Genomic DNA, 8,001 nt, shown 5'->3' on the forward strand with positions numbered 1-8,001 from the left:
TGCCAACAGCATCTGGTGTTCCCAGGCGGTCACCCATCCAAGTACTAACCAGACCCAACGTTGCTTAACTTTGCTGATCGGACGGGAAGCGGTGTACTCAACGTGGTATGGCCGTTGGCCATTGGCTCCCACAGTAGTTGGAGATTATTTGAGATTACTTGTTTAGTAACATCATCATCATTCATCATCCAGACCTCCTTTTGCACCCTAGGGCAGGGTGTTTATTAGCACTAAACTAAATAAGCATTTATAAAGCAATAAAAATAAACAGTAAAAACAACTTGGTGCATGTCATAGGCTAGGATGGGGAGGTTGCATAGGTGGATGGGTGTAACAGTTGCTTAATTACGTAAAGTTCTGCACTTATTTACTTCGCTTTACAATCAGTTAAACTAAAATACAAGACTTGGAATATAATAAACTAAAATGTAGCACTTGGAGTACGAGAAACTAAAATATAACCCTTTGAATAAACACGGTCACACCTCTGGCAGAGTTTGACTTACTGGAAATTCCGCCTTCTGCAGGATCGGCTTATCAGGGTCTTGCTGTACTGTATAATCAGTTTGTTTTCACCTGAGAGAACTGGACCACTCCATAACATGAGTAGCTACTGGCACTGTACTTTGGTGTGGTTGCTTGAAATTTGGTGATCTTGGTTATAAGGTGGGAATAAGTCTCCTTGGTTACTAGTCAGATCAACCCTCTAATTTGACTACAATTGGCGGTAAACTGAGCTGAAAAAGGTTATGAATCTTATATATTTCTCTTCAGCTGACAGATTGACTAGTAACTGAGGAGATTCATTCCAAGTTCATTACTGACTGACGGGAGTAGTTTAGTAACCAAGGAGACTTATTCCCACCATATAACTCACTGGAGGATAAATTTGACTGATAACCAAGGAGACTGGTTCCTACCTCATAACGCACTCTCTGAATTTTGATGATGATGATAAACAGAATTTCAGAGCAATATATTAATGCTTCTTTTTTTGCTTACCAGGATGGTGTGGAGTGATGAGAAAGATGATGGTGAAGATGATGCTGAGGAAAGATAATGATGATGAAGAGAGACAGTGGTATTCAAGAGATACCAACCGCAATGATAATCGAGCCACGCATATGGCCAAGATCAGCAACAATAACAAATGTACCATAGACCTACAGGAAGAATGTATAGGTATGAGTGCCATTAATTATATACAGGTAGAGATGGTGCCTTCATGTGGTGGCACCAACATGTCCAGGTTGTATCAGTACCACCACATGAAGGCATACATCTCCACCACCAACCTTCCCCTTAGCACAATATCTGAGGTGGAGTAAAATGTCTCCCATACTCCTTTCACCTTAACTTGGCACAGATTTCATCCTTTTGTAACTTATTTCATGTAGATCAGTGGCAGGAAAAGACAAAGCTGTGGCTTTACATCTTTTCTGTGGCACTTCTTTGTGACTAGCATTTTATTTCAGTGTTAATCTATTGTCACAGCTTAGAATTCAAGAAGAAGAGATGACGGTTTTAGGCCAAGTTGGAGTAAAAGGGGTATAGGTGATAGAAGGGCACTTTAAGCCTGTAGTGCACAGGGTTTACACTTCAGATGAACCTGGTGCAACAGCTATTGCTATTGTACCCTTTTTACACTAACTTGGCCCAAAAATACCATCTTTCCATCATGAATTCTGAGTCATAGCAATAGATAAACAAGAGAGTATGATGCTAGTCACAAAGAAGTGCTATCGAAAGGATGTAGAGCCATGGTATTGTCTTCTTCTGGTACTGATCTTCATGAAATAAGCTGCAAAAAGACGAAAATCTGGGCCAGGTTAAAGTGAAAGAAATATAGTACTCTTACCTGATTGAAAACTACTGCCTAAATGCTGGGTCGTTTTAGATAACTTGTAAAATATGAAGACCTGTTAAGAAAATCAGGTATGGATGTTGTGTATGTTATCTTACTGTGCCATTCAATAAGAGGTATATAAGCAGCTGAAAAGTAATGCCGATCTTTTGCCAGATACGAATGAAGGGACTGTCAGGTCTGTGGGTAGTTAAATACAGTATTTTGTTATCTGTGAGGAAATGTTAAGGAAATGATGAATGGATGTAGTATTTGCCTATTCTGCCCTTTAATAACGGGTAATTGACTAAAAGGGAACACAGATCTGTCATGTACAATTAAGCTGACAATCGGACCTGTTATATGAGATGGGAAGTGAAATTTGTTGTTGTCTATGAGGATGTGTTAAGGAAGTGATATATAGATGTAGCAGTTTCATATTCTGCCATTAAATAACTGATGTTGGCTAAATGGGAACACAGATCTGTCAGGTACAATTAAACAGACTATAGAGAGGTTAGATACTGCCTTCATTAACATCTTCACTTTTATGGCATTCTTTAAGGCTTAGTAAAATATCTCTTGTAGTATATATGTTTAACTTGGCAAAGATCCTTAACTTCTTTTGGTTTAGTTGATGGCCAGGTGTAGTCTTATTAGAGGGTAGATTTAACTAGTAACCAAGGAGACTCATTCCTGCCTCATAACTAAGGCTCATTGAATTTCATGTCACTGCAACTTAGTATTCAAGCTGTGACTGGGATTAGTATTCAAACTGTGACAGTATCCCAGTTATATCAAATGAAAACAAATTATTAGCAGTATTAGCAAGACATAAGTATGTGTAATGGCTCTGAAGGGATGAGTAGGCACTTTGTTGTGTAGGTTGCTGTGGATTGATAAGAAGGTTGTTGGTGTTGTGGCCATAGATGTAGCTGAACGTGACCCTTGTGGACTGCAGGCTGAGTACTAGCAAGACTTAAGTATGTGTAATGGCATTGAAGGGATGAGTAGGCACTTTGTTGTGTAGGTTGCTGTGGATTGATAAGAAGGTTGTTGGTGTTGTGACCATAGATGTAGCTGAACGTGACCCTTTTGGACTGCAGGCTGAGTACTAGCAAGACATAAGTATGTGTAATGGCATTGAAGGGATGAGTAGGCACTTTGTTGTGTAGGTTACTGTGGATTGATAAGAAAGTTGTTGGTGTTGTGGCTGTAGGTGTATCTGAACGTGACCCTTGTGGACTGCAGGCTAAGTACTAGCAAGACATAAGTATGTGTAATGGCATTGAAGGGATGAGTAGGCACTTTGTTGTGTAGGTTACTGTGGATTGATAAGAAAGTTGTTGGTGTTGTGGCCATAGTGTATCTGAGCATGACCCCTGTGGACTGCAGGCTGAGGCTATGTGTAATGGCATTGAAGGGATGAGTATATGCACTTTGTTGTGTAGGTTACTGTGGATTGATAAGAAAGTTGTTGGTGTTGTGGCCATAGACGTAGCTGAACATGAACCCTGTGGACTGCAGGCTGAGGCTACCTTTCTCCTGGAGTCCACCATCTTCCTTTTGTGGGATAGGGAGGAAGTTGAGGGCCATTTATATAACTGTTGCCTTGTTATGCCATCACGTGAAGGCATCCACCTCCACCACCACCAACAGAAAATATATATAACAAATAAGAAGAACACAACCCCATAGCTTCCCAGCCACAGCCTGACTCCAGTATATGTAAAGGTTTATATGTTTACTGTTTACTGCTGCCTTATTTATGTCTATATATATAACAAATAACAAGAACACAACCCCATAGCTTCCCAGCCACACCCTGACTCCAGTATATGTAAAGGTTTATATGTTTACTGCCACCTTATTTATGTTTATATATATAACAAATAACAAGAACACAACCCCATGACTCCAGTATATGTAAAGGTTTATATGTTTACTGTTTACTGCTGCCTTATTTATGTCTATATATATAACAAATAACAAGAATACAACACCATGACTCCAGTATATGTAAAGGTTTATATGTTTACTGTTTACTGTCACCTTATTTATGTCTGTAGGTCATTTTCTTAGTTGTTTTTGGAGTAAATGTCATCTTTACTGCTACACTTCACCCTTCCAGTTAGTGTCATTATCCATCCTTTCCATCCCATCCTTTCATCTCATCCTGTCCTCACCTCAGCTCACTTATGCCCTTCTAGTCGGTCTCTACTTCCCCATCCTTTCCACCCCATCCCTCCATTTCATCCTCAGTCTCCCACATACGCTCTTCCAGTCAGTCTCTGCCCTCCTCACATGGTACCTTTATTATATCTGTGTAACATTTATTCTCTTATATTTTCAGGAAATTAAGGAGTGTGGGGGAATATCAAGATCAACAACACACCTTCAAGCAAACCTTCAGACCTTCACACATCGCCTACACACCATCTCAGCAAGTTAACAAGACACCATCCATTCTGCTATTATTATTATTATTATTATTATTATTGTTATTATCGTCATAGTTTTTAATGCTGCAGGTTTAAGTTAATGTGTTTTATCAGGATGTTGTTGTTGTTGTTGTGGACCCAGAGTCATTTGAAGTTGATCCCAGTGGACTGCAGGCTGGACTTGCCCTTCCCTTGCAGTCTGCATTCTTTTGTGGTGGGACAGGAAAAGGATTGAGGTACATCTGTATAACCTGGCAGTGGAGACACCTGGCTGTATCAGTGCCACCACATGAAGGCACTCCTTTTCATCCCCTTGTACAAACATGGACATGGTCTGTGTTAGTACTTTACTGCCTTTTAATTCATCATTATTATCTTTACATTGTTTTTTCTCCACTTGCAGACCACTTTTTCCCACTAAGGATGGGGTGAGGTAGTGTCCAGGGAGCAGGGAATAAACTGATGGAAAGAGAAACTAACGTAAAGTCTGCCCAGTTGAATGAACCACACTCTCATTGACTAACCATTCAAGCCCTTGGAATCCTGACTCCAGCTCCTAACATTGTGTACTAGTAATTAATTTGACATAACCTGCAGCATTAACTTAAGTCCTTATTATAAAGCACATTTGTAGCAATATTTTGGGCTGTAAGTCCATACTAAGTTATTGAAGCATTGCCTCCTAACAATCCCATTGGTACCTGTAATACATCACTGGCTTTCATATATATATTATTTTGTTAGTAAGCCCACATTGCTTTATAAAAATATTGCCTTTTCAAAATCCATTGGCCACTTTTACCCTAAATTTACCTTACCAGTTCTTTGGATTTAAGTTTGTCGTATTTTAGAACCTTCCTAACTTTTTATTATATAGTTTTTGCCATTGACATAGAAATATTGCCTTTTCAGTTTTCAGGGTAGCTATAAAGCTTATTGGCCAGTTCCCACAGACTCATAGTGACCTTTTAGGAGAAAGTTGCTACATATTGAAGCACATCAGTGACTGTATTATTGACAGTAGCAGTTGTGTAGAAAGAACTGCAGTGATTTGGCCAGATTTTCCTAACTTACCTTTCTGTTTGTGTGGAAAATCTTATTATATTTTTTAACACTGAGATATCCCTGTCTTATAATGAGGACTTAATGCTTGTAAAATGGGACTGTATTATGTATGTATGGTTTGTTATAACCCCATAACAACAACCCTCATAGATCAGTACCACAATTCAATAACCATTCATTGTTTTGGTTAATAGCATTATATTTGTGGTGTTGTTATGGGGTATAAGGTAACGTGCTCACATTTCAGCTGCTGTTTAAGCCGTTAAGGTGGCATACAGGTAAGCCCTTGTTTTTGTATTAGCCAGTAAGGTTTAACCCAGTGAGTCTGTTTATGTCTCTGTCATTTTGTTCCTGCCATCTCTGGATTGTCTTTATTCAGCTTTTCATAGGCTTTTTAATCTAAAGGGGTTAGATACAGCCTTGATAACATCCCTTCACCAGTGAGTCTGTTTACGTCTCTGTCATTTTGTTCCTGCCATCTCTGGATTGTCTTTATTCAGCTTTTCATAGGCCTTTTAATCTAAAGGGGTTAGATACAGCCTTGATAACATCCCTTCACCAGTGAGTCTGTTTATGTCTCTGTCATTTTGTTCCTGCCATCTCTGGATTGTCTTTATTCAGCTTTTCATAGGCCTTTTAATCTAAAGGGGTTAGATACAGCCTTGATAACATCCCTTCACCAGTGAGTCTGTTTACGTCTCTGTCATTTTGTTCCTGCCATCTCTGGATTTTCTTTATTCAGCTTTTCATAGGCCTTTTAATCTAAAGGGGTTAGATACAGCCATGATAACATCCCTTCAGTACCACAGGCCTTTCCTAATGTGAATAGAGTTGTTTCTCAGCAGCAGGAATACACAAAGAAGAGCATCATCCAGATTCATTGGGTTGAGAGTTGCTTCCACAGTCTGTTTGTTTGTAGCCCAGTGAAGGAAGAAGGAAAATTAACCCCAAATGATAAGCTCCAGTGGTGAGCAAAAGATAACCCTGGAATTTCATGGTTACCTTTTTAATAATTCTCATGCTAATGGTTCTCCTGGTTACTAACATGGTAGGCTTCATTGGAGAGTTTGCAGCTGGTAAAAGATTCCATGGTGATTGTTTTAATAATTCTCATGCTAATGGTTCTCCTGGTTACTAACATGATAGGCTTCATTGGAGAGTATGCAACTGGTAAAAGATTCCATGGTGATTGTTTTAATAATTCTCATGCTGATGGCTCTAATGCTCACCAGTATAGTAAACTGCATTGGAGAGGAATGAATTTCACTGAGAATTCATGATAACTGTTGTGCTAGTGCTTATGTCCATGGTCTGTGCATCACCATCATCACCACCAGTGGTAACTTGAAGCATGGACACAGGAGTGAAGATTTCCTTGGTTAGCATATTAACAAACAGCAGGGACTGTGGAAGCAACTTAATGTATTATGTTGTTTATTGCATTGCTGAGTAAAGGTAAAATACAATAGAATTTTTATTATTAGTTTAAAGAATATTTTATGCAGAATATGATTACCTACAATAGGGGTGCTCAGCCAGTCACGTAACACCCACTGGCAGAATATATCCTCCAAGTGAAAAACTCGGCATTATAGTAGTTATTGGTTTTGAAACACCACTGATGCTTAAGTTGCCCATCCATCCATCATTCAGTCCTGTGTTGCCCCATGACGAGCATAGGAGTCCAGGGCTAGGCAAGTTGGTCCTGATATTTAAGATGAGAGTGATCAGCCTCACTCATCCCTGAATGGCATTACATGAACAATAAACCCCAACCATCCCTTGGATACAAACCTACACCAGCTCAATCCAATTGGAGTGCCTTAATTACCTACTATACCACCAGGTGCCATAATTTGGTTATATGGTTACCACCCAGTGTAGTAAATGGTTTCTTGGTGTTTAGGAAACCATTTGGCTTGTCACTCAGTGGTGAGTCACCCGTAGACAGAAGGAGTAGGAAAGAGTAAGTGAAAGGAAGGTAGTGTTTGTTGTTTTGGCCCCAAGCTTATTTGAACATGAACTCGGTGAACTTGGGTCAGTCCACCACCTTTCGTTAAGTGGATTGAGAGGGACATTTGTATAACCAGGCATCAGAAATGCATGATTTAGTTATGCCACCGTGAGCAGGCATCCCTCTCCCACATCTGTAAAATAAAGTTCTGTATATATTTATAGGTAAAGTTGATAATAGCAGATTACAGCCTTCCAAGTCTGTTTGAAGGTAAAGCTGCCACAAAGTCTGTTTGAATATATAGTTCCCACCAAGTCTTTGAGTACAAAGTTCCTACCAAATCTGTATGAATATGATGTTGGGCCGTTTTGCTATTAAACGGTTGAGCACCCAGTTTAGATGTCATTTGCTTCCATTCAGATATACTGTAAAGGTTTATGATGGTTGGTTTAACAGTTTTATGACAGTAGATATGGATAGCCTTTAATCCCTTTGGCCTGAGGATATTGTTATTTCCTTATTCATTCTACCATCTATCATCATCCAACCCATCAGGAGTGTGGGATCCCTAGATTGGACCATCCTTCCATCGTCTAATTCTGTATTGCCTCATCAGTAGTGTAGGATACTTAGGGTGGGGTGTTCAGTCAGGACATTATTTTATTGTATTCGTGCTACCACTTACCCATCATCAAACC

At 39.5% G+C, this 8,001-nt stretch overlaps 1 non-coding gene across 1 annotated transcript; it reads right to left on the minus strand.

Annotated features, from left to right (window-relative positions):
- LOC145395377 (5S ribosomal RNA) lies at window positions 1-119 on the minus strand. Its single transcript, XR_013896606.1, has one exon. It is a non-coding gene; the product is annotated as a 5S ribosomal RNA (ribosomal RNA).
- Window positions 120-8,001: the final 7,882 nt, after the last annotated feature.

The sequence above is a fragment of the Coenobita brevimanus genome, chromosome 30, assembly GCF_032717465.1.
Source record: "Coenobita brevimanus isolate Jiangsu-jjx chromosome 30, ASM3271746v2, whole genome shotgun sequence".
Taxonomy (NCBI): Eukaryota; Metazoa; Arthropoda; class Malacostraca; order Decapoda; family Coenobitidae; genus Coenobita; species Coenobita brevimanus.